At 38.8% G+C, this 27539-nt stretch overlaps 1 protein-coding gene across 1 annotated transcript in view; it reads right to left on the bottom strand.

Annotated features, from left to right (window-relative positions):
- Positions 1 to 27539, bottom strand: part of CDH8 (cadherin 8) — a 422481-nt gene that overhangs the window by 336021 nt on the left and 58921 nt on the right. The window lies entirely within an intron of this gene.

The raw sequence follows: 27539 nt of genomic DNA, 5'->3' as shown, positions 1-27539 counted from the left end.
CATTAGGTGCACCTGGGTAATTTAGTATTTCTAAGTGATTTTCAGAGTAGATTAGGTGTTAATGTAATATTGCTTGGTAAATCATTTCAGCATAAGCAAGTTAGCGAAAGTGGTTATATATTCAAAATTAGGTTTTGGCCAATTGATTCTTAATTACACAATCAGAGACTCAAGAGATCAAAGTTAACAACCCTTTCTCCTCCACTCAGATATATAGGTACACACACACACACACCTTGAAAAATCCTAACCACTCTTAGAATCAAAGCTTATCTTGGCACTATTTACCTAAGAATAAATCATCAAATGTCTAAGTAAGACCACATACAGTCTATCTGATTGTTCCTTCAAGAAAGTCAGAAAGAATTCTGATTTAAGAGCAACAAGCAGCAGCAGCTAAGCATAGTTTAAAAGGAACACACTGGAAACTCACCCCATCTGTCAGGCGCATAGTTTCTGTGAAAAAGTACACCAGTTAATGTTACTTTGAATTTCCAAACTGTTTAAGTAGCCGTTCAGCCCAGGAACAAATGTGGAGTATATAGGATTTAGGGATAGAAATCAGAGGACAGACTTAAATAAATACGAAGAACCATACACAAGTATATGAACATAAATTCACAAAAACATCCCCATGCATACTCACATGCATTCATTCACTCACTTACTTCCAGCCACACAGGCTGTCTAAACCTGGCAAACACTTTGGTCTTGCTATATTGTCCATGCATGAGACTCCCTCCATATGAATCTTCATACAGCTGGTTTCTCACCTACAGATTACAGCTGCAGTGTCAACTCATCTCCACTGACCACCTTATTGAAAGGCATCTTTCCCTTCTTCCATTCTTTTTTATCATTTTTTCCTTTGCCTTTATAGTCCCAGAACCTGGTACAGTGTCTGGCTTAGAGTAGTCACTCAATACAATTTTCTGTTAGTATTAGATGATATTAGATGGTTCATTCTACTTGGGAAATTGATATTAAAACACATATTAGAATCAGAATTATGTATAGACTACATTATAGGCTGTTATAGGCAATTAGTATGCAGAAATAAAAGTTTCTGCCCTCGAGAAGCCCATATCTGGTCTGGGCGATGGATAAGAAAACTGAGTATAAACCATGTGAATCATGAGAGAAGGAAAGCAGAGAGCACTGAGGAAAAGGCAAGCCAAACTAGCGGGCAAAATTCTTGAATCTGGTGATAGGTTAGGGGCGTTCTCAGAGAATGAACTGAAAAAAAGAGTGCTTGGAAGTGCTCTCCAATCAAAAGAAAAGGAGCATGTATGCAGCCTTGAAATTCTGAGAGTTCTTTCATCTTCAAAAGTTGGACTTATCTCTATAAAAAGTGTGATGATATGTGGAAAAGCAGACAAACAGCAGAGCTATATCAGTATAATAAAGCAATATTGTCATATTCATTACTAAAAGCAACACACTAAAATTCTAACATCCTTTATGATTTAGGTCAAGCCCTGTCAATTTGTCAAAGCTTTTTCCTAACATTGCTGTTGACCTACCATTCCCTAGAAATGCAACAGCTCCTGGAGAATAAGAGCATGGGCTCTGAAGTCAAAAATACTCAGGTATGGATCTGGGTTTCCCATTTAATCTCTCTAAGGCCACCAAGTGGAGAGTAACATATTCAACTCAGAGTTCCCTCATCTGTGTTAGGTACTAATGAGCTTCACCATAAATTTATCAAATAAGAAAATGCTTGTGAAAGAATTTACACAGGGAATGTCATAATATGCAATAACAATTGTCACTCTCCTGGAAACTTTCAGCACTATAGGCACATTCGAGTCAATTAAGAGTAGTATTTCAGAGACCATTTGGTTCTCCATTGGAGAGTTTGGCACAAAAATGTCTCCCTGATCTGTCCACGTCCAGTCAGTATAACCCCCAGGCCATCACCAGATCACAGCCCTAAGGACAACCTGAACTTTCCCAGGCACAGAGAACTGCTTTACAGCTTTTAACCTCAACAAACACTGTTCGTTCAAGTTGCCAAAATTCCTTTCTTTCTTGTGGGTGACACCTGATTTTCCTTTAAAATTCAACTTTCTAATTTTGTTCCCCAAATCCTTCTTGGACTTCCTATAACCTTCCACCTCCATCTAATTTAAAGGAGATGTCTGTGAGCATCTCCCACATAGGAAAGACCAGGTTCTATTGTAATTACTAGTTCATAAGTTCACATGCCTGTCTGCAGCTATGTCATTTGTGGTTCTCAATGCAAAATGAACATGTGGAAAAAAGGCCAGAAAAAGGTATCACTGAAGATACTAAAATATGAAGTATTTTTCTCCCTTCCATGTATCTTTTCTGCTTACATGTATGCTCTATTGTCCCATCAGACTTCACTTACAAAACCCACGTTCAAAGGCAAAATTAATAACAATTTCATTGGCAGTAACGGCAGAGTCCTCTTCCATGCATGGGGCCCTTCCTGAGCACAGAAGCCTCTGGAAACACACAGATTACACACTTAAGAATGCTATTAAATCTCCTTAGGATCTTAGCTCTTAGAGCACTTAATAGATTGAATCATGACTTAGTTTCCCAGCTCCCATGGCAAATACCACACAATGGGTTGGCTTAAACAAGAGGAATATATTGGTTCATGGTGTCAGAGATGAGCAGGCTTGCTTCCTCCCAAGGTCAGCAGAGTTCTAGTTGGGCAGCAGGCCTTGGATTTCTTGGCATTCCTGTCACCTAGCCATGTCATCTGCTTTCTCCTCCAGGTCATTTTTAACCTGTGGCTTCTGGCTCCTCTGTGTGACTTTTTCTATGCAGGGCTTCCAGAAATAGCAGTAAGACCCATCCTGACTCAGTTGACCACACCTAAACTAAAAATAGCATTTTCAAAAGGTCCTATTTACAATGGGCTCACACCTATAGGAGTGGGATTAAGATTAAGAACATATTTTTTCTGGGATATTTAATTCAACCTACCACAAATCATGGCCCCCAACAGGACACGTTCAAGACTAACTAACCCCTAGTCCTGTGAACGTGAACTTATTTGTAAACAGGATCATTGAAGATGTTATTAAGATGAGGCCAAACTATATTAGAGTGGGTCTTCATCCAATATGAATGATGTTTTTTTTAATGTCTTTCTTTTTTTTTTTTTTTATTTATTTATTTCCCTCCTCTTTGCTCCTGTTATTTGCTCTCTGTGTCCATTCTCTGTGTGTTTCTCTGGGTCCCCTTGCATTATCCGGTGGCACTGGGAAACTGCATCTCTTTTTTTGTTGTTGTGTCATCTTTTTTTTTCTCTGTTTTTTAAATGTTACATTCAAAAAGTATGAGAGGTCCCCATATATCCCCCACCCCACTCACTCCACTTCTCCCACATCAACAACATCTTTCATCATTGTGGCACATTCATTGCATTTGGCAAATACATCTTGGAGCACTGCTGTACCACATGGATAATGGTTTATATTGTAGTTTACACTCTCCCCCAGTCCACCCAGTGAGCCATGGCAGGACATACATTGTCCAGCATCTGTCCCTGCATACCACCAAGGACATCTCCAAGTCCTGAAAATGCCCCCACATCATATCTCTTCTTCCCTCTCCCTACCCTCAGCAGCTACTGTGGCCACTTTCTCCACATCGATGCTACAATTTCTTCCATTACTAATCACCATACTTCCATAGTAGAATATCAGTAAGTCCACTCTAATCCATACTCTATTCCTCCATCCTGTGGACCCTGGGATGTCCATTCCACCTCTATATTGAGAGGGGGCTTAGATTCCACATGGATGATGGATGCAATTCTCCTGCTTGCAGTTGTAGGTACTCTTGGCTCCCTGGTGTGGTTGTTGACCTTCTTCACCTCCCTGTTAGCGGGCTGGGGTAAGTCCAATAAACCAGATGGTAGGAGTTTGTTGCGTGATCTTGCTGCATCAGCTACTCATGTGTGCAGTGCCACTCTTGGGAGGGCTGCACTTTTTTTCATGCAGGGCGCCTCTCCTTACAGGGCACATTCCTTGCACATGGGGTACCCCTACATGGGGTGTCCCTGCATGGCATGGCACTCCTTCCATGTGGCAGCATTACACATGGGCCAGCTTACCACATGGGTCAGGACCTGCGGATCAAACCCTGGGCCCCCCATATGGTAAACAGATAATCTATCAGTTGAGTGACATGCACTTCCCATGAATGACATTTTTATAAGCAGAGGAAATTGGACACAACCAGGAAGAGACAGACAGTTGTTAGATGGAAGCAGAGATTGTATTATAGACTGACAGGAAGCTACCACCAGAATGCCACAGACTTCAGAGAAAACAGGGCCTTGCTGATCCCTCAATTTTGGATTTCCAGCCTTGAAAAACATCAAACAATAAATTCCTATCATTTAAGCCAACCAGTTTTTACTACTTTATTACAGCAGCTCTAGCAAAATAAGACAGGGCATAATGACCATGGCATCTATTTTTATTTATTTATTTACTGTCTTTGGAACAAAGCCTGTCACATAGTAGGCACTCAGTAAATGTTTGTTGAACATTATTCTGAATAATGCAGCATAGCATATTGGGCCCTTTGGAAGACTGATTATTTTTGACTTCCAAAAGGAAATATTATGTTTACAAACTGGTCTGTTATTCTGGGTGTGATACCTTTTGATTCTAGTAGATTCAGGTGAGATGACTTTGATTAAATTAAGGTTAGGACTTTGTTCAACCATGTCATTAGGGTGACTCAGTTTGAGCCCCCAGCCCTTTGTGAGCTATGTAAAAGGACACTCAGTTGAGGAGACATACAGAAGAAGCAGATATGCTAGAAAAGAGGAAGGGAGTTCCTTGCATATGGAAGAGGAATCTGCAGCCCCAGGTAGAAAGATGAGCCATTCTCCTGATAGTTTGCAGCTGTAAAGAACCTAACAGCTGAGCCCTATGCCAGCCAACAGCTGAGGTCAGAAGAAGGTGGACCCTCAGTGCCTTAAGAGGAAAGATGAAGGCTGAAACCTTGCAGATTTCACCCACCATCTTGCAACAACATGTGGCAACAAACTTTTGGTGAGAAAATGCCTCTTACGGTACCTTGAGTTGTACTTTTTAGGGCCTTGTAACTGTAAGCTTTTGCCCCAAATAAATACCCTTTACAAAAACCAACAGCTTTCTGGTATTTTGCATCAGCGCTCCTTTGAATGACTAACACAGAATTTGGTCCTGGGAGTAGGGTGGTGCTTTTGCAGTTATCAAAATGCTGGAAAGGTTTTATAAATGGGCAAGGGATACTTTTTTGGAGGAATTGTGAGATGCTTGGTGAGAAAGGCCTAGATTGCTCTGAAGAGATTGTTGGTAAGAATATGGACACTAAAGAGACTTTTGATGAGGACTTAGAAGTAAATGATGAAGCTATTTTTGGAACCAGGAGGAAAGGTGATCGATGTTTAAAGTCACAGAGAACTTAGCAAGATTGACTCCTGATGATGTATGAAAGGCAGCATTTGAAAACTACGAGCTTGGATATTTAATCAAGGAGGTTTCCAAATTAAATGTGGAAAATGCAGACTAGCTTTTCCTTGCAACTTATAGTAAAATGTTAGAAGAAAGAGATAAACTTATAACTGAATTGTTGGGCACAAAGAAAACAGAAACTGATTTTGGGAATTCCAAGCCTCTGGAAATCAAGCCCCCAGACAATAGTGCCCCATTTGAGGTCTTAACTAAATTTGGAACTCGTAAGTCAGAATTGGAAATGCAGTTTTCCAGGGAAGGCTTGTGGAAAGTCTTACTGTTTGGTGGCTTGGACCCCTGCTTCCTGCATGCTAAACCAACAAGCTTTTTGAGAAAGCTGTATGAACGAAACCACTGTCAGCCTGGACTAAAAGGGAAATGGAGGGGAGAGACGGAGGGGCTAACAGCTTTAACCATGAAAGCTGAGGTCTGGAATTAAGACATCTCTGGGGGTCAAGAGAAGGACCACACCCATGAGTATGGACAGGGTGAGTTTGCCCCAGCATTTGAAGAGGGTGGATATTCCAGCCCACTGCTCAGGGAGAGTTTTGCTACCCCAGGCTACAGAGACAGTGGAGCACATTCCCCAAGGGTTTAGGAGAGTGAGGTCAACACCCCAGTGCTCTGAGGGGGGTGGATTTGTTCCCCAGAGGTCAGAGAAAGTGTGGTAATCACAGTAATGTTCTTGCAGTGGAAGGTCTGGAATTAGGTTGCCATCCAGATGCTTAATGAGGGTGGAATCAAGACAATGGCCATTGGACGAGCCTGTGGAAAGGGTGGGCCCCCATGAGGCCTCAAGGATGAGAAGAAACCATCATCTTAAAAATTACTCTCAGACTTTGAAATCTAATGAATGATGCCCCTCAGGTTTTCAGAATTATAAGAACTAGTGGCTCATGTTTCCCTCCAAAATTCTCCTTATAGTAAGCAACTGTTTATCATTTGTCTGGTTCTTTTTATACTGGAAGAAGATAAACTGTTTTGTAAGTTTCACAGGTCTACAGCCAGAGAGGACTTTGCCCCAAGACAAACTGTATTTCTATAAACTGTAACTGAGGTGTGATTTTGTACTTAGCATTGCTAACAAAAAGGATTTAAGATTTATGGTATATTGTAGTACCTTTTTGGAATTCAGAGGGTGAAGTGTGACAGTTTGATGTTATTTATGAATTCCAAAAAGAGAGATTATGTTTGTAAACTTGTCTGTTATTCTGGGTGTGATATCTTTTGATTGTAGTAGCTTCAACTGAGATGCCTTTGATTAAATTATATTAAGATTAAGGTTTTGATTCCATCACATCATTAGGGTGACTCAGTTTGAGTTCCCACAATCTTTGTGAGCTACATGAATGAACACTCAATCAAGGAGTCATACGGAAGAAGCAGAAACACTAGAAAAGAGGAAGGGAGCTCTGTAGATGTGGAAGAGTATCCTGTGGCCCCAGGAAGAGAGATCAGCCAGTCCCCTGATAGTTTGCAGTTGAAGAGAGCACAGCAGCTGAGCGCTATGCCAGTCAAGAGCTAAGATCAGAAGAAGCTGGGCTCAGAGAGCCTTAAGAGGAAAAGGGAAAGCTGAATTCTTGCAGATACTGCCTGTCATCTTGCATAAACATGTGGCAAAAGACTTTGGGTGAGAAAACACCTCTTACATTACCTTGAGTTGGACTCTTCAGGGCCTTGTAATTTGTGAGATTTTGCCCCAAATAAATACCCTTTATGAAAACCAACAGATTTCTGTTATTTTGCATCAGCACCCCTTTGGCTAACTAATACAGACCCATAACCTAATGCTAAAAAATGTTCACTCTATTGTAGGAAGAATTATGGCATAAATATTATTAAAAGAATGGGTGAATGAATGATTGGTAATTCAGACTTGTTTCCCTTTTTTTCTGTCTACTTCCCTTCCGTCTTTCCTTCCCTCCTTTCCTCTTCCATCTTTCACCATCAATCACAGACTTGAGTGCCTGGATCACTGTGAAGGAGCTAAGTGGTATGGTTTTCCTCATACCTTTAAAACATCTTATCAGAGCTCTCTCTGATATCTCCAAGATCAATCACCTCATTTCATTCATTTTCCCTTATCCACATTCTCTGAGAATTTGTATTACTTTAAGTTATAAGTTCTTAGAAAATCAGAGTAGCATCTCAAATGTGTTCCCTGCTTCTATTACTGCCTCCCTACATTTCACTCCCCTCACAAAAGATAGAATGATCTCTTTAAAAACATGAATTGGACCACATCACACCCCCCCTCAAAATCTCCAGGGAAGTAGGTGTAGCTCAGTGGTTGAACACCTTATTCACATGTACCAAGTCCCAAGGTCAATCCCCAGTACCTCTTAAAAAATAAAAATAAAAACACACAGAAAAACTCCAGTGGGAGCAAATTCCTATTATACACTTCCCAGGCAAATTCATTTCCATTGCCTATGAGATTCTTCCCCTGCTGCTTTTTCCCACCCCTCTCGTCTCTGTTTCACTGACTCTGATAATGCCACACTAGTTTTATTTTCTTCATACCTGCCCAGCTCCTTTTCATCTCTAAGAAAGTATTTAACAGCTAACTAACTCTTTCATTCCAATCTCTTCCTCCTCACAGAGAAATCCCCTGGCTCTTTATTACTCTTTATCTTCTTCCCCTGCCTTGTACACAGCACATGGGTATATATAGTCCTCCTCTACTAAATGAAAATGGTGAATTTGTTTCACATCCAATACAATGTTACATAAGAACTGTCTTGTTCATCTATACAGCCCCATAACTAATGTGCTTAGCAAGGAGTAGAAACTCAATAAACACTTGTTAAATTTGTTAAAAATGGAAAATATGCAAATAGGTAGATAAATATATTTCCATGAGGGAGGCCATAGCCTTGAATCCTCCCTGGAGATGGGGTGAGCAAGACATGGAAGGGAGGAGGGAAGGCAGAAGAATATAATCATGACTGTGTCACACTCAGCATTTCCTATTATCATTGTGTGATACACATGGATTTATGGATTTGCTATTTGAGGAGAGCACTGAACATATCAGCCGCAAGCCCAGTCACACTTGGGCTGCTGGTCCAAGCATTGCTTCTAATAATGTTGGACTTAATGGGCTTTGGCTTAAAATTGTGTTTCACTCCTTTCCTTCCAAAACTGAATATATCCTGTTTTATACGGTTGTTGTTATTGTTATGAGACAACACCAATAGAGCAAAATAGAGCACCAAAATAAAACTGTGTAAAATAAAATATAAACCTTTCTCCATGTCCAACCTCTACCCTGCCTGAGAGACAATGTCTGCACACTTTCAGACATTCTTTGTGCACATCCATATATGTATGCATAGGGCATTTATTTTCTTTATACGAATGGCAGAAATAAAATTCAATCATCCAGCATATTTCTAATTTTCCTTTAATATACCTTGGAAGTCTATAAACAGCATTGTATTGGATCAAGCTATCTTGAGTGGCTATATACCACTCCATGGTACAGATAGAGAACAATTTACCTTCAAAAATTCTCCTTTTGATAAACATTTAGATTGATTTTGTCTCTCCCTTCTCCCATTATGAAGTTGGATGGTGATGGCTGTTTTACATTTTATACCCACTACCGGTTCTTCCCCCAGACTGAACAAAGTAGGGAGTGGTCAGTGTATGAGAAGAGACAGACACAGGACTCTGGCCCCTAACCCATTCTCTCTCCATGTCCCTTCTATATCACCATGGCTATCTGTGAGGCAATTCAGACAACAGACTTAGAATGTTCCATTAATTTTGTTACATCCCTATACCGTCTCTAATCATTTTACTTTGTTTTTAAATTGACTTTGTAATCAACTTTATTTCAAAAGAGAACTTTATATCACTCCCATAATAGAAACTTGTATCACATGCAATAAATAAATGTAATCATAAAAATAAATTCAATGCAAAGAAAACAATGTTATTAAATTCTGTCTAGATGCTTTTCCCTGCCAAAGGCTCTAAGAAAGAGAGAAGGAACCTCAGGCCCAGGAGGTGTTTATCTCTCTTTTCAACACTCACTAAAGACTAACAATAGGCTGAGACTTTTTCTCCATGGTGATAAGAGCTAAAAGAGAAAGGAAGAGTGAATGAAAGGGGAATATCAAACTACCTAGACTCTAAAGTCTTTTCCAAACTCCCACAGTTTCTGAATATTCAAAGATCCAAATATACTAGTAATGTAAATTGATTTTTTTGGTGTTGCTATTTTCTTTAATTGAGAATCTTCCAGCAAATCAGACATAAATGAATGCTTAGAAACCCACTTTTAATCTTGCATAAAGCCTGGCTGCTTTGCTTGTATCTACCAAGCAAGAGGACAGCCAATGGCAACACAATTAAACCCTTGGGCACTCCTCTCTGGAAAGTCCTTTATACCTTACCTATTTACAATGAACACTGGCTTTGAGAACAAAAACACTTGGCTGTAGCCCTGGCTCAGCTCTTGACTGGGACAGCAGCCTTGGGCAAATCACTGGCCCTCTTTGGGCCTCAGACTGTTCTAAGATTTAGAGAGAATTCATCATCGACCTATCTTTCCCTCTACGTGTCACCATCAAGACTCTCATGGTTATATAGTAGCCTTCTGGGTAGTATAATGGCTACTTTCATTCTCAAGTACTATCTCAATGCTCTGTGGAGGTAGAATTGGTCTTTTAAAACTGTAAATTAGATCACATCTGTTCCTTGTTTGAAACCCTGTGATGGCTTTCCAGGGCAAAAACAATAAAATACAAATTCCTTATAGGGGTCTACTTGGCCCTGCATAATCTGACCCCTGCAACGGAAGTCTTTGGTTCCTCATATATGCCTAGTTCTTTCTCATTCTCTCTACCTTAATAGAGAACTGAAACACCTGATATCCACGTGTGCTTGGCTTCCCATGACTTTTGGGGTTGAGGTTGGGGGAAAGTGTATTCAAAACATAAGAAATGGCATCATATTCTCTCTAGTAGATATTAAATATAAAAGTAGTCCATTTATGACTATTGCTCACTTGCTATTTTCTATCAGCACCCTGTTTTTCATGCTTAGCAATTTCCCATCCAGTTTTTTAATTCATTAATGTGCTTACATCTAGTAGGGGAGGCAGGGCCACAAACAAGTCTTCTTTCCATAAAAGCTGGAATCACTTCAATCTGGTAAATAATGACACCCCCAGAGTCCAGCAAAAGGCCTACCACAGGGCAGGTGTTTCACACACGTTTATTAAATATTTCCAACTAAAGGGCCCTTTACCATTCCCAACATTCATAATAGCAAAGTCTCCTAAATCTGGTATTTAGCTGCCACCACTTTCTACAAACCAAGGTTCTTAGAAATGTAAAAAAAAATCCTAAAATGAGCTCATATTAAGGCTCAAGCCACATAAAGCAACTCCTTTCCCCTGCCAACAAATAAATGTAATTCTAAATAAAAGAAAGGCAAAAGAGCAAAAGTAAGAACTGAAACAGACACAAAATCATCTTGCACTTGATTGCCTTCCTAGTAAAACATGCTGACAAGGAGAGAGGTGGTGTTAGTGTACTTTGGGGAGTATTGTGCCTGCACATTTCCAACTAAGAACACTCATTTGCAAGCAGGCTTTTTCATGAAAATGGGCCATAACACATGTTAATTCTTTTCATTTGTAGTGGCTCTTTAACATAACACGTATGGAGAATGCATATTTATGATGTATCCTGTCTACAGCTGGATCCTGACACCTAATTATTCCAGAAATACCTTATGCCTAGATCACAAATGTGATACTATTAGAGGGTTAGCAAAACTGGCTTCCTGGGATGACTCTCCATGCCTGCAAGATTAAGGTAAAATTATCAATTAAAACACAAGTTCATTGATTCCATCACGAAAGGCCTTATTGGGCTGAACCTCTTCATTGAGACTATTGCTCTGAAAAGAAGAATGTAAGAATAATTACTTAGTCTCCATATTTCTCACACTTCTTTCATACAGACACAAGATGGTAGTAATTTGAAGTGAACCAATTTGTATACTGACATAATTTGGGAAAGGAAAAAAAAAAGAAGTGTGTGGACATTCTGCAATACACACAGAATGTGTGCCTAAATACGTAACTATGTAATTAAATTGTCTTTATAGAATCTGCTTCCAAATAGGAACACTAACAAATGCATTGAGTCAAACTGTTAAAAAATAATCCAACCTAATCAATTCTGTCCCACAATATAATAATAGACAGTAAACAATTATTAAACTTTAGTATATATAGAGAGAGACAGGGGAAGTGGACTTGGTCCAGTGGTTAGAGCATCCGCCTACCACATGGGAGGTCCGAGGTTCAAACCCCAGGCCTCCTTGACCCATGCGGAGCTGGCCCATGTGCAGTGCTGATGAATGCAAGGAAAGCCATGCCACACAGAGGTGTCCCCTGCATAGGGGAGCCCCATGCGCAAGGAGTGCGCCCCATAAGGAGAGCCGCCCAGAGCGAAAGTGCAGCCTGCCTAAGAATGGTGCCGCCCACATGGAGCTCTGACACAAGATGACACAACAAAAAGAAACACAGGGAAAGCAGACTTGGCCCAGCAGTTAGGGCATCCATCTACCACATGGGAGGTCCACGTTCAAACCCTGGGCCTCCTTGCCCCGTGTACAGCCAGCCCATGCGCAATGCTGATGCACACAAGGAGTACCGTGCCATGCAGGGGTGTCCCCCATGTAGGGCAGCCCCACGCGCAAGGAGTATGCCCTGTAAGGAGAGCCACCCAGCGTGAAAGAAAGTTCAGCCTTCCCAGAAATGGCACTGCACACACGGAGAGCTGACACAACAAGATGATGCAACAAGAAGAAACACTGATTCCCGAGCCGCTGACAACAGAAGCAAACAAAGAAGAATACATAGCAGATAGACACAGAGAACAGACAACTGGGGGGTGAAAGGGGGGAAAGGGGGGAAGGGGAGAGAAAATAAATAAATCTATCTTAAAAAAAAAAACCCCACAGATTCCCACACCGCTGACAACAACAGAAGCAGACAAAGAAGAACACACAGCAAATAGACTCAGAGAACAGACAACTGCGGCGGGGGGGGGGGGGGGGGGGGGCAAGGGGGGAGAAATAAATAAATAAAATCTTTAAAAATAAATAAATAAAGAGAGACAGGGAAGGCATTCTGAAATAACCATTACAGGCAAAGTTATATGCTAGAATCTTCACATGTATCACCTCACTTATTAATCAAAGTAACAGTGCAAATACATGATGGTGACATTTCCATTTTAGAAAAGAGGAAACAGAGTCTCTGAAGGGGTAAAATGCTATGTTATACAATAGATACACAAAAAATTCCATGTCTGGTTGTCTTCAAATAGCAGGTGGGTTTTATTATTTTTTACAATATCACTTCATTGCCTCCTAAGATGTCCATACTATAACTTATAACTAAATGATAAATCTCATGCTAGTGCTAAGATATTCATATTACTTATATCACAGTTAGCTTTAAATAGACTCCATGACATTAAGTCCAGTGGTCCTTTAATTAGAATAAGGGTTATCTGAAGGATAGTGCTATGCAAATCCCTAGGCTTGGCTTAAAAATAAAATAAAATAAAATAAGTGGATAGGTATTTTTGCACATGACCCAGAAACCACTCTTTAAGAAACAGGGATCTAGGATATATATCTAAAAGCCTCCCTCCTTTTATTTACATTTGGCCATTGAGTTATTCATGTGTCAGATTCTCCCTTCCTTCTCTCATTCATCACAGCCTTACAGCAAAAGTAATTATGCCCATTTTAAACATGATGACGGCTAACTCAAAACCTGTGCAACTTAGCTTGGATAAAGACGATTGTGATTCGAATCCAGTTTTACCTAAGTGCAACCATAGCACTCTCCATGTCCATATCTTTACCCACCCTTTTCTTTTATGCAGAGCATCAAAGAACACTAACAAATAAGCAGAATCACAAAAAGGAAATCCTAGATTTTAGAGTATACACTATCAGTTAATATTATCTGAATAGAATTTCTGCAGCTTAATTTCATAAATGAGGCATCGTTTTTAGACTCCAAGCATAATAAACTGTCATTTGCATTCACTAGATTCATAAATTCATGCTGTTAAAAACCTGTTTCTGTCAAGGTTGGCCTGGACTCCCACAGCTTTCACTCACATTCAATTCTGAGCTGCAGGAGGGAATTTGCCCATCACAAGAACCAGCTACCCTTAGTTCATTTCCTTTAGGGCTCGCTGAGGAAGCCTCATGAATCCTGACAAGGTGCAGGATTCTCACCTTAAATAGGTTCTCTACTTCTCCAACAAAGGATGGATGGTGACCTCCACCAAACGTCTGACATCCCTTTACCACAAATTTATCATATTTCCTGGCAAAACCCCATTTTAGAATGTTATGCATTCAAGATTCTTGTTAAACACTGACTTTGGGTTTGGGATGATGCAAAGAGGAGAACAAACCTTCTCAGGCAGTTACAGATTTAAGGAGAAAGAGAAATGAAGATGATATGTGCTAAAAGCCTTATCTCCTTGCCCTTAAATGGGTAATAATGATAAACATTACTTAATATAAGGAGAACTTCCTATTAACTGAGGGAGTGGTATGAAGTGAAGACTGACATCTAACCTTGGGAGTTCTCAGAACTTAAGGAATATAACTATACACAAACAGAAAATATGGCCACAAAAAGCCACCTCAAATGGTAGTCACATCGATGAATGGATTCCTGGGTAGAGTGATTATTTTCCTTCCTTAGAAACCTTGGAAAACTAAGACAGATTTCCATTTGTGTGACATGGCAGGATAATACATAAATTGTAAATAGGGAAGCAAACTTCCCTAACATTGGGTGTTTTCTTTTTTAAAGTCACAGAGAATAAGAGACATAAATTCAAATCTTTGGTCTGCCTCTTGCTAGCTGAGTCATTGGTAAAATGAGATACATAATCATATACTTTTTTTTGGTAATGGAATTGTCATTTTTCTTGGCACATAAAAGGTCTCCTTGAATACTGACTACAATTTATTTTGAAATCCTTGAAATTATATCCAGAATGTGGAGATGTCTTCTATGAGCTTATCTCTAAAAGGTACCAAATAACTCTAATATCTCTCTCAGCTCCAGTAATCTATAATTCTGTGTGTCAGACAATGATCCATTTATGATTATTTGTCTAAATATACAGAGATAAATATTTTTTTGCCAATGTATTCATCACCTTAATGAGGACTTTCTAGCCATCCAATAGATATACTGTGTACTGGACCTCTGACAGGGTGAGACAGCTTATAAAGATGTGTATAATATTGTTTCTATATTATACAATGTATGGTATTCTCTTTGAGTACACTGGCATGAATACAAATCTAGTGTAGGGAAATAGCTTCCTTGCCTTGAGTACAAGAACACAAATCAGGGATGGCCTTACCTTCAGACCACACTGTTTGGACCAGGGAGAGACATGTGACCCAAGGCAACCAATTAAGTTGCAATGAAATGTATACTATTTTCTACAAGGTCACCACATTTTACTAAATACAGGATGCTTAACTTATACTCAAGTTCATAAGTGCCATAATCCTTATATTTTCAATTACTGCAAAATAATTTGAACTTAATGAGATGATAAGGATATCTAGGAGGAGCCATTAGCATGTGGTTTTGAAACTCAAAAGAGAGTAGTCCTAGTTTAAATACTCATATTTTTGAATCATCTTGATCTAAATAAAATTCAAACTCAAAGAAAGGATGATAAAAGAAATCAAGCAGGATATACTGGAGAATGTCTCTTTTAATAAGTGGAATTGAAAAGGGGTCATCAAAGGGGTAGAATATGAAAGACAGAACAGGAAAAATGGGAAAAGTGCCGTCTCTCCAAAACCAAGAAAGAAACTATAAGAATGGACTTAATAAAAAAGTAAGAGGAAAAGGAGCAAAACTTTGTCACCTCCCTGATAAGCATCATTCGAGAAGCATCTACTTTTGATGCTGGCATGGTTTTGGGCAAAAGAGGATAAGTATCTTATATTATTCCTGGTGGAGATGGCAGGGCCAGTGAAAAGGTGCAACAGTGATGCTGAAGTTAACTGTACAGCTAGAGTGTCTGTGCCTGCCCCCTTTCTATTGGCAATAAAAGTCAACTTTTCTCTGAGAATGTAGTGTATGTGTGTGCATGTGTGTATGTGTGCATGTGTGTGGGTGCATGTGTGTTTCATATTATGTGTTTTAATGGGTCCTGGTTTCTGAAGTGTTCATAGTGCTATTCTTATAACAATGTGAGTTGTCTGTGGGTGGTAATCAGAATGCTTCTGTGGAATGATGTATGGATGCTGGGTGAAAAAGAACTTATATTTCTAATTTTCCTTTAAATTTGAAGGAACCAATAAAGTCTGTATGATGGCCAACAACCATCTTACCCAGGTGCTTAGAAGAAACAATCTGCATAATGATTTCCATTCAGAGATGAAAGCAGAACAGATACAAAGGGAAAAAAAAGAGTGCAAAGTTATATGAGCCCTTGTAGACATGAACTACTGGATCCAAGAAAATGCAACTTATACTAGCTTAGGCCAAAAAAGGTGGTTCTTGGGCTTAAATAACTATATAACTATAACCATTTAGAGTCCAGAATAATACACATGTGGTTCATGGAGCTTTTCCTGCCACCCCTTCACACCACAGAGCCCATATTCCAATAAGCCACATGAGTGATACAGAGGAATCATCCAGAGGATGTTTAAAAAACCTAGAGTATGTGCTCCATTAAAATGATGTCATGAGAGTCAGATAAACATAGAGACATAACTTACTAATGATCATCTGAAAAGAAGACCGACAACTTGTCAGTCTCCAGTTATAATTTAACTCTCATATTTATAGTTTGGAAACTGATTTCCAAATAGTCTACCAGCACTTGATACTTTTCCATGTCTTTGATGCAAGAACCTGGTATATCCCAATGCTTCCACTTTGAATATTTTTTTAAAAGATTTATTTATTTATTTATTTCTCTCCCCTTCCCCCTCCCCCCACCCCAGTTGTCTGTTCTATGTGTCTATTTTTGCTGTGTCTTCTTTGTCTGCTTCTGTTGTTGTCAGCGGCACGCGAATCTGTGTTGCTTTTTATTGTGTCATCTTGTGTGTCAGCTCTCCGTGTGTGCAGCACCATTCCTGGGCAGGCTGCACTTTCTTTTGCACTGGTCAGCTCTCCTTACGGGGCGCACTCCTATGCAGGGGACACCCCTGCGTGGCAGGGCACTCCTTGCGCGCATCAGCACTGTGCATGGGCCAGCTCTACACAGGTCAAGGAGGCCCAGGGTTTGAACCACGGACCTCCCATGTGGTAGACGGATGCCCTAACCACTGGGCCAAGTCCACCGCCCTGAATATTTTTAAGGAAGCTTAGTTCATATACCTAATCTTAGACTTGTTTATCAGATTTACCTCATTCGCAAACTCATTATCCAGTGAGTCTCTAGTCAAATGCCTAGAATATAGTAAGCAACTTGTATGTATTAATATCACAAAAGTTTTATAGTATGGGTATTGTTAGTCCTTTTTAGAATGAAACAATATGAGGTTTAGAGAAAGTAAATAACTTGACCAATGCAGCTAGGGATGGCCTGACACTTCTATATAACCCAAGAGGCTATGAATAGAAGGAACCCATAAAGAGAGGCTTCAGCGAGATGAGGAAATATGTGTGGGATTTCAATAAAAGAGAACTTTGGAAAAGGATGAGCGCTTATACTGAGTTTTACAATAGCCATCCATTAGAAGGCAGGACTTTTTATGAAATGAGCACAGGCATCATCAGGCTGGTCCTACCACGAGATAGATAGGGACTGGATACCAACCTGTGCTAGGGTCAGGGGTCTGGATATAAAATAGCATCTGCTTCATTCTGCTAAACCTGGCAATGCATGGTGCAGCTGGCTTGCATAATTGAGGAACTCACATAGGGAAGGGTACAAAAAGTACCATGAAATCCAAGATGAGCACTTCTGAAAGTTTTGAATCATTTTGTATATTATGCAGCACTGTTGTTGCTGGTGTCACAGTTTCTCAGGAGTCTGAACAGACTTGAAAGAAAATAGTAGATATCCTGTTTTTTAAACTTGCAAAACATGCAGAGAATATAGAAGCTATATCACAGCAAATATTCTCTGTGCAGTTTGTTTAAATGTCCTAAGTGGTACCTTTTTCATGGACAGTAATTCTAGGACTTATGACATCCAAGAAGATAATACACAGCAGATCCGAGATGAAAGTGAAAGCTCTCAATCCAATTCCATCTGCTTGGGCAGATGGCAAAGAACATTGAATTTCTCCAAGTCTTCCAGGCCTCAATGCCCCATCAGCACATTGATTTCCTGATAAGAACATATGGAAGGTTCAGGGGAAAAGGGGTTTTGTAATTTTTACACTGAGTGTGTTGACAATAAGTCTATGATTCTTTCTGACATGACCTTAAGAGTAATGAATGATTGCTTGTAGGATGACTCTCTTTATAGGAAGAAAGATGGGTATGACCTGAGAATAATAAAAGATGTCAAGTATATTTAAGTGTGGTACAAAAATTTATTTTTATTCTCAGAGAAGCCAGAGATAATCTAGAAAAGCTATAAATCTCTTGTCTTCCTTTAGATCATCAAGGTTCTATGATGGTTTATTGGGCTGAATAGAAAGTGTGGTTGATATTTAAAAAAAACAAAAAACAGAAATGCACACACACACATGAACCATAACAAAAGTGAGATTTCTCCTGCCAAGAAAATGGCTGCTCAGAAATGCAAAATAGAAATTTAGTGCTATTTTGTCTTTTATTTTCAGACCTGGGATGGTGAAGTAGAAAAAGTAAAGTGCCAAGGGCATAGAGAGTGGACTCAAATTAAACTCCATCTAATTCCTAGGCAAATGAATATCCTGTCCTTCATTTTTTCTGTCTGTCAAATAGTGGCAAAGATCTTCTTCCTTGGAAATGTGAATTCAAGGCATAAAATGTATAGGGTTCCTATTTCGAATAACAGAAATGTTTTGGCACAACATTGTAATGTAATTAACTGCACTGAAGTATATATCTGAATTTGATTTAAAGGGGGAATGTTAGATTGTATATAAGTTAACAGAAAAAAATTTAAAAACAATCCATGAAACTATACTATACAGCGAATCCTAAGTTAAACCATGTACTGTAGTAAATGATACAATTAGAAAAATATGCTATCATCTATTGTAACAATTGTTCCACACCAATTCAAGGTGTTAATAATAGGGTGGAATATGGGGATCCTGTATTTTACATGTGATTGTTCTTTAAACACACAACTTCTCTAAAAAGGAAAAAACAGACAATCTCCCTTGGGAGGTTTTATTGTATACAATAGGTCAAGCATAGAGACTACCATGTAGTCAGTGATTTATAAAGAGCACAAATGATGAAAATAATCTGTGGGCAAAAAATTAAAAAAAAAAAGAATTGAATAACATGAATGCAGTAGTATGGGAAAAAATATCTACCATCTGTTTGATGACTTGCAAATTTTCAGAAACACTCATTGTAGTAGGTTGCGTAATTATAAATAGCTGAATTAATAAATGAATTAATAATTCAGTCAGTCAGTCATTTATTTAGTGTTCAACAATGATGGAAAGGATATATTTGGCCTGCACTTATAAAGCTTTCCTTTTAGGGGCTTCCTTTCACTTCTGTTTATAAGGAGAGTTGATAAGGCTATGGAAGACTGGTTTCCTTGAGGTAACAAAGCTAGTAAGTGGGAGGATAAGAACATCTGGATAATGTCATCTACTTCTGTAAAGTCTGTATTCCTTTTCCCTACCAAGCTCCACTGAGTGCATGACAGTAAAATGAAGCACCCCAGCAGTTATCTGGGCTACAGGGTGGAGCAGTGTGATATGGTTTATGAATTCCAAAAATAGATATTGGAGTATGTTTGTATACCTCGGCATGATTAAATTATGATTAGGACTTTGGTTGGGCTATGTCAGTAGGGCGTTGAGTCCCTGCCCCTTGGTGGGTGGGGACTCACAGATAAAAGACATGGCAAAGGACAGAGTTGGAGTTTTGTTGTTGGAGTCTTGATACTGGAGTTTTGAGCTGGAGCCCAGGAAGTAAACATGCAGGAGAAGAACACAGAGGGATAGAGACAGCTCCTTAGACACAGCAGAAACCCTGGGGAGAGAGCTAGAGCATTCGCCTGATAGTCTACATCTGGCCCTGCGGAGAGAGGCAAAGCCTACAGAGCCTCATAGTCTACAGCTGACCTTGTGGAGAAAACAGGAGCTGAGCCCAGAAAGAAATGAACCCGGAGAAGAGAGAAACCCAAGAAGCCTAAACCCTGGCAGATGTCGACAGCCATCTTGCTCCAACACTTGGTAAGACTTCAGTGAGGGAAGTAACTTATACTTTATGGCCTAGTAAACTTCTACACAAATAAATACTCTTTATAAAACCAACCAATTTCTGGTTTTTGCATCACGACCTCTTTGGCTGACTAATACACAAGGCCAAAGGAGATTTGAGTCAAAGCCCAAAGAGCAGTGGATTTCTTAAGGAATACAGATTAGAACAAATGTAAACCTATATGACTGAACTGAGAGTCCATCTACTCCAGTGCCTGACAAAAGTACTCCTTTTCTTGGCTTTTCTCCTAGGCTTCAAAGCTCTTCAGGGAGAATGGTCAAGAGAGATACTGCATCAAGACCTATTCGGTGTTCTATTGGCTGTGCAAACTTCAGGAGATTGCTTAAACTCTCTTACTCTTTATTTATCCATAAAACAGTTATGAAAACCATTTTGCAAGTGTTTCTTTAGTAATATACACACAATTGGCCCTCAATGCCCCCTAGCTAGAGTTAACATTTTCATAATATGTAGTTCCTTTTAAGAATAACTCAGGTAGATTTTATAGTGAATCCATTGGCCTTCTTTCTCTCATTACCTTTAGGCTGCACAGTTTTTGAGTCTTCTACTGATGTCCAGGGAATTCTCCACCACTGGTGAGTTCAGGAAGGAATTCCAACCTTCTGGAAGTGAGTGTTGGAGGAACCAGTGGCCAAGATGTCATCAAACCATCACCGTTTCAGGATCTAACTGTTCTCTGATGATCTAAGTTTAAGAGACTTTCATCGATTCTCTGAACCTGTTTTTGCTTAGGTCAACTAAAAGTCTTTTATTTTGTTAGCAACCAAAGATCCAGATTGAAGCAGTGTTGAGGATGAGCATTTCTTATTTGTTAATAGTTACACCAAGAAGGTACCAGTTCATCATTATGACCTAAGAGACATTTATTGGGGTATAAAGGTTAGAAGAGTGTGAGCAGCTAAATTGTTCTTAAGCACAAACATTTTTTTTATCCCTAAGAAATTCACTCAACAAACAAAGATATCATTAAAACGTCTGGAATGAAGACATCAGTATAAATATCAGTTTCCAGAAAATCTAACATCTTATACAATCAATGGACTTTTGAATTGTGTTAAGAAGCTGGCATTGAAGAGCACACAGCTATGGAACCCATGCAATATTTGTCTAAAAATGTTGAACTCTCATTGCTGTGGAGTTAAGTAACCTCAGTTCTTTTCAGTGATTCTACTATCTTCTCACCTCATGCAGCAGAGAACCCTCTGAGAGACTCAGAGGTGTCTGCTCCTTAGGTCAGGGAAAGGACTTTGCCTTTGATTCTCAAGCTCAGGCACAGTGTTAGGAGCATAATAAATGCCCTGTAATCTCTGAGGCAGTAAAACAAGAAAGCAGAAGGCAGGATATGATAGAGGGCAAATCTTGAAAATTATGGGGTTAAAGCAGCACCTTATTAGGAGGCATTGTTCTCCACTACTCCAAGACTAATTACCTCAAAGACTTCTAACAAACAACTTTAAAGAGAAGTGCCTCTCTCCAAGACTCATATCTTAAAAAGCCAATATAATTGCTAATCTGTCTAAATGAGTTCTTGCCTATGTAAAAAGAAAATATGAGGCTAAGGACAATAGAAATTATTTCAAATGTGATACTTTTAAGGAAGCATTCTGAAACTGAATAATACAACTTGTGAGTAAAAGCCCCTAAATCCCCATGAGACATTCTGGAAGGTGAAATGAATGGCTCAGGATAAGTTTTCTCAGGTGTAAATAAAAGGAATATATAACAGAGAATAATCTTTAAGATCATGCCTGCCCATAGCTTTCCCCCAGGAAAACTCTCAGCCTCCAACACTGGAGTCACAACTGAACTGTGTACATGGGCAAATAGTACTTATGAACTTCTTTTTTTTTACGACCACAACACATAGTTTCTTATTGGCTTATAAAAAAGTTTACTATACACCTTATACTAATAAGCACTTAGTACATACTAGCTTTAGTGGTTGTTGGTTTTGTTATTGTATATGGTTATAATGGTTGTTGTTTTCTTTATCATTACATTATAGAATCACATAAAATATGCCCAGGATATTTGAAACATCTTTTCATGTACACCCGTGTTCATTTTAAGTCCCAAATATACCAGTTTACAGTCTTTATCTTTTGGCAAGGAAATCATATTATCTTTGCATATCTCAACATTTTCTACTGCCCTTCTATTAAAATGTGTACCCTCTTCAAAAGTTAAGCCAGAGTTTAGTGATCAGATTGGCCTAACAGTGCTGAAACACAATGTATGTGTGTGTGTGTGTGTATGTGTGTACGTACGCACATGAAAATTTCCTTCTGCCCAAAGCATGCTTTCTTTGGCCCATCAAGTAAAAAGGCTAAGGCTAGTCTCCCTGACTGTTTGTGCCACAGAATGTCACTCATCTGATAGCTGCTGCTGCTCGGCCACTGCTATTAGAAGTGGTGGTAGCAGTAGTGTTATGTTTTGAATAGGAAACACATCTATCCAAGTGAAAGGCTTAACAATGTTTGCTTTGAACTGGCTTTGGGAAATGGAATAATTCTGATTAGCCTGTAATTAGTCATGTCCTATCAGATTACAATTTTTCTTCATGGCAAATTTTAGAGAACCCAGCTTTACTCCTGACCACCTCTTACATGTTTAGCTCTGAACATGTTACTTTACACTTTATTGGTCCCAGTTTCCAGATGAGGAAATTGACATTCTGAAACCTTAAGTGACTTGCACAAGTTCATATTTCTTGTAAGTGATCCAAATCCAGATATTTTTGGCTCAAAGCCTCTGCTCTTTCTATTACACAGGCCCTTTTTGGTGGCACCTACAAAGGGCTACTTATGACTGATTTTATTTGTAACAAAGGGAAAATTGCATGCTCTGTGTGTGGAGCTGTAGCATACACGCTGCTTTTGCCTAAAAGCTTCCTCACCTCCCCCCTGCCAACCTTTACCTTTTAAACCCTGTTTGAGCCTGCAAAGTGGAGAACCCCCGGCAAATATTTATTCATGAAATGAGCCATTTTTCCCATTTCTAACCCATCCAAAGCTGTTCTAGTTTCTCTTCAAACTTTTGAAAAGCAATTTTGTTTCTGGACCAAAAAAAAGCGAAAAATAAACAATTTAAAAAAAATAAAGAAACCCTGCCCAAAGCCAGAGCCTGGAATAATGGACCAAAAACGAAAGTGTCTTCAGTTAGGTAGAAACTGCAATAATTCTCATCTACTGACAACACACAAATCAGATATTAAAGATGAGACATCTCATAGGATTTTTGGAATTGGTGCAATAGCATCCCGCATTTCTTGTGGGTATAAGGACGTAAGCAGAACAAGCAGTGAGCTTAAGAAATACAGTCAGGTCCAGTTCCAGATAGTGTGTCATGAAATTACAACTCCTCTAATAGATTAGTACAAAATTAACATTTTTATTCATAGGGCAACATAAATTGTAGATTGCCTTAGTTTCCAGACTGCTGTGACAAATACAACAAACTGATTTTGGCATTAACAACAGGAATGTATCAGCTCATGGTTTCAGAGGCCGGAAGGCTTGCTTCCTCCCAGGGTTGGTATAATGCTGGCTGGTCAGCAATGCTTGGGTTCTTGGCTCTCCTTTCTTTTCCAGGTTCTTCTGACTTCCAGCTTCTGGCTCCTCCTTTGTGGCTTTCTCTGGTCATGTCGGAATTTCTTCTACTTAAAAAGGACTACTGTCCTTTATAAGAATTAAGGCCCACCCTCATTCAGTTGGGTCACACCTTAACTAAAAATATCTTGAAGAGATTCTTTTTACAATGGGTTCACACTCATAGGAATGTAGAGTAGGAACAAGGGACTTGGGGGGGGGGGGGAGGGTACATAATTCAACCTACTAGATAAATAAAAGTCAACAAATACTTTGTACATGTGCCTCAACTCTATTCTCAAGTACACATGGCAGACATCAGTAATTGATCAAGGCACTTGTTCTCACTCAGCCAGGATTAAAGGCAGCATCTTGTAAACACAACATTCCAGCCAGCTTATTATAAGTGGGGGGGAGGGGCCATTGGCCAACCCAAATTTAGAAGATGGGAAATATGGATGACTACGTTTTTTGTTTGTTTGGTTTTTACCCTTAGGTTTGCTTTATACTTTGAGTCACTGTTCTAATCAGTGAATACTCCCCTGATTTAAATGGTTTAAGACTATCAAATAAAAAGTGTCATTCATCCATTAATGTATTCCATATACGTTTACTGAGCACAACATCACATGAAGATATTGTGATACCTGGTGAAGAAATGGAGACAAATACTGTCAGGTTCCACCCTCAAGGTAGAATAATTTATCTCATTTGTAATCCTGCTTATTGAAATTCTAGCATGCAGAAATATACTTTGCTCCTCCTTTCAAATCCTATAGGAATTTTCCTTAGAATATGTGCACAATCTGATCCATTCCATTAAGAGGCAATGAGAAAATAAGAACTAGAGGTTTGTAGTAGAAAGAGAGGCCAGATAAGGTAGCAGAAGGCATTCAAGATTGTATAACGAGGTATTTCAAAGTTACGGAAACAGAAGCCCTGAAGACAGGAAGAGGAATAAATATTATAATGTGCCTTGTCAAGGAAGAAGCCAAGAATGTGGCTGTAGGACTGGAGAGGCAGTAAGTAACTTATAATAGGAGGCTGAACCTGGGAAAAAAATAAAGCAGTACATCCCTTATCATATGAATGAGCCCCAAGGTTCTCCATAGTTGTTAAAATGAATTTTATAAAGCATTTTATACACTATCCTAATACTGCTTCCTCTGTTTTGTTTTGCTTTGCGTTTCTGTAATTTTCACTCTTGAAATACATTTTCTGCATGTAAAATATACATACATAAAAGTAAGTTTAAAGAATAACACTGAAAGGAGCACTCATGAATTAATCAATAAAATAAATTTAAAAAATAGAACAAAACTAATATAGTTTACACCTTCAATACATCCTTCCAAAACAGGATCTCCTACCTTTACCAATAAAAGTAACCTGTAACCTGAATTTTACAATTGACATGCCTTTCCTTTCTTCATAGTTCGACTCCCATGTACATGTGTCTCTAAGGAATATGTTATTTAGTTAGCCTTTATGAATATTTTACAATGAAATTATACTCTATAAATACTTTTGTAACTTGCTTTCTGCTCCTCTTGATTTTGAAATTCATCCATAATTATGATTACAGACAGTCTATCCATTCTACATTACATGCATATTTTCATTGTTTCCAGTTTTTGCTTGTAAGTTTTGTTTTGTTTTCTAACATTGCAAACAATGCTTTGTATCTGAACTCAAGTTCTCAGGTACGAGGAAGAGATTTTACAGCATTTACCACAAAGAATTGGTAGGTATGGGAATAGACAAAGGTTCAATTTTCCTATTTTCCTCACTAAATAGCAAGTGGTTTTACAAAATCGTTTTACTAGTTTCCATAGTATTAATCAGTTGCAAGAGCTTACTTTGCTCATCATCAGACAATATTGTTTGGCTTTTAATTTTTGTGATATTTGTATACAAAACACTACCTATGATTTTACTTTACATGATAATCAGTGAGTTGAGTGTTTTCCATGTCTAAGTGTTTCCTATTCTGCATATATTTGCCCACTGTTTATTGGACTATTTGTCTTATACTTATTAATATTAATTGCCTTTTTATAGTTTCTGATAAAAATCCTTTGTCAGTTATGTGTAACAAATATCTTTCCCCAATCCCATTTACTTTTTTTTAACTTTATGATGCCTTTTGATAAACAGAAGTTCTTAATTTCAATACAGAAAAATTTATTAATTTTTCCTTTTGAGGTTTTCATTATGTATTCATTGTTAAGTAAATGTTATCCTACTAAAAGGACCTAAGATGTTTTCTCATATTCCTTCCAAAATATATACTTTTCACACTTAAAGCATATTCTATTTCTATTTCTGGGCTCTTTAAGCCGGTTCTGCTATCTACTTGGTTATCACTGAGCCAGTACTACAATGTTTATTCCTTTTACAATGAGTCTTTAAACATGTTAATGAAAACATTCATATTTTGTTTTCCTTCTTCAAGAAGGGATATTTTCTTTTCAGATGGGGAGACTCTTGAAGATCTCTGGCTCTATCCCCTGTGAATGACCATACTGAACTCCTTTCACAGGGATGATCTGAAATGCCAGCTCTCTGATGCTTCATGTTACCCAAAATTTGATTTCTTGAAAATCTCCACATATAATGCCTTTGTTGGTGAATATGACTATTTTCATTCCAATAGTTGAGGAGCCAAAAAATAAAGGACTATTGAATAGGAAATCATAGCAGCCTCAAGAGTAGGTTGGACCTTAAAGTTGCCCCTTGCAACTCCCCTGCCCCCTTTCACCCTTTCGACATTTCAAATCACTGAGTCATTTCCCAGATAAGGGATTTCTACCTGTAGATCTTTGGTGATAAGAAATGCATTACTTTTCTAGACTTTCTGTTTCACCTTTGTACAGCTATAAAAAGCAGCAAGATTTATCACATGCATGTAAGTAAGAATGAAAAGAATAAGTGCTATTTGGCACTTGACAAAAGTGTTGTCTGAGCCATCCCTGAAATTATGAGAATTCAATCTGCATGAGAACTGGAAAAATGTATACAAACTAAGTCATTGTAGCAACAGGTGCTACAGGTGATTATTCAGAGCACAGGTACAGCATCTATTTGGGTTGGGGATATGGAGACCAGAAGATTAAAGAGTTGGAATGGACAATTTAGGAAGTCCTTGGGAATAATCGTGGATTCTAGAGGACACTGATCTTGAAAGAACTTTTAGGCCCATCTTGAGTGCTTTTGCTTGGGAAGTCCATTGGCAGTTAAAAGAATCAAAAGAAGCATAAGGATATGGAATACTGAGAATTTGTGTAATTGCCTATTATGGTTTGTAGTTATGTACCCCAGAAAAATGTTAAACTTAATCCATTCCTATGGGTGTGAACCCATGGTAAGTAGGACTTTTGATGAGGTTACTTCAGTTAGGGTGTGAGCTAACTCAACCAGGCTGGGTCTTAATCTTATTATTGGAATATTTTATAAGCAGAATGAAATCCAGACAGATAAAGAGAAAGTCACAGGAAACAAGAAGCTGGAAGTCAATGGAATTGGGAGTAGTGGGGAGAAGCCAGGGGAGGCTGCAATGGGCACTGCCATGTGAAAGAGGAGTCTGGGACCAAGGATTATCAACAGCCAGCCCAAGAACATGAACCTTTGGGAATTAAGCATTACCTTGATGATGCCTTGATTTGGACTTTTTCCTAGCCTCAGAACCATGAACTAGTAATTTCCCATTGTTTAAGCCAACCCACTGCATGGTATTTGCTTGAGCATCCAAGGAAAACTAAAACAGGGCCTAAATGAAGTTTATTTATGTCCTATTTCTGTGATTGACTCTTCAGATGCAAATTTTAGATAGGCTGGTCTGCCTAACATCCTCAACAATAATGAAAAAGCAATGAGAAATAATGACCTCTCAAACCAATACCTCCTTCTCCCAACTTCTAAGAAGATATGTTGCATAGGAGTAAGGAGGTGTTTGCATTGTATTAATCCCCACTCTGGTACTCATTCATAATAATTTTGAAGGGGAATGCA

The sequence above is a fragment of the Dasypus novemcinctus genome, chromosome 18 (assembly GCF_030445035.2).
Source record: "Dasypus novemcinctus isolate mDasNov1 chromosome 18, mDasNov1.1.hap2, whole genome shotgun sequence".
Classification (NCBI taxonomy): Eukaryota; Metazoa; Chordata; class Mammalia; order Cingulata; family Dasypodidae; genus Dasypus; species Dasypus novemcinctus.
This window is presented reverse-complemented; position numbering and strand designations above follow the sequence as displayed.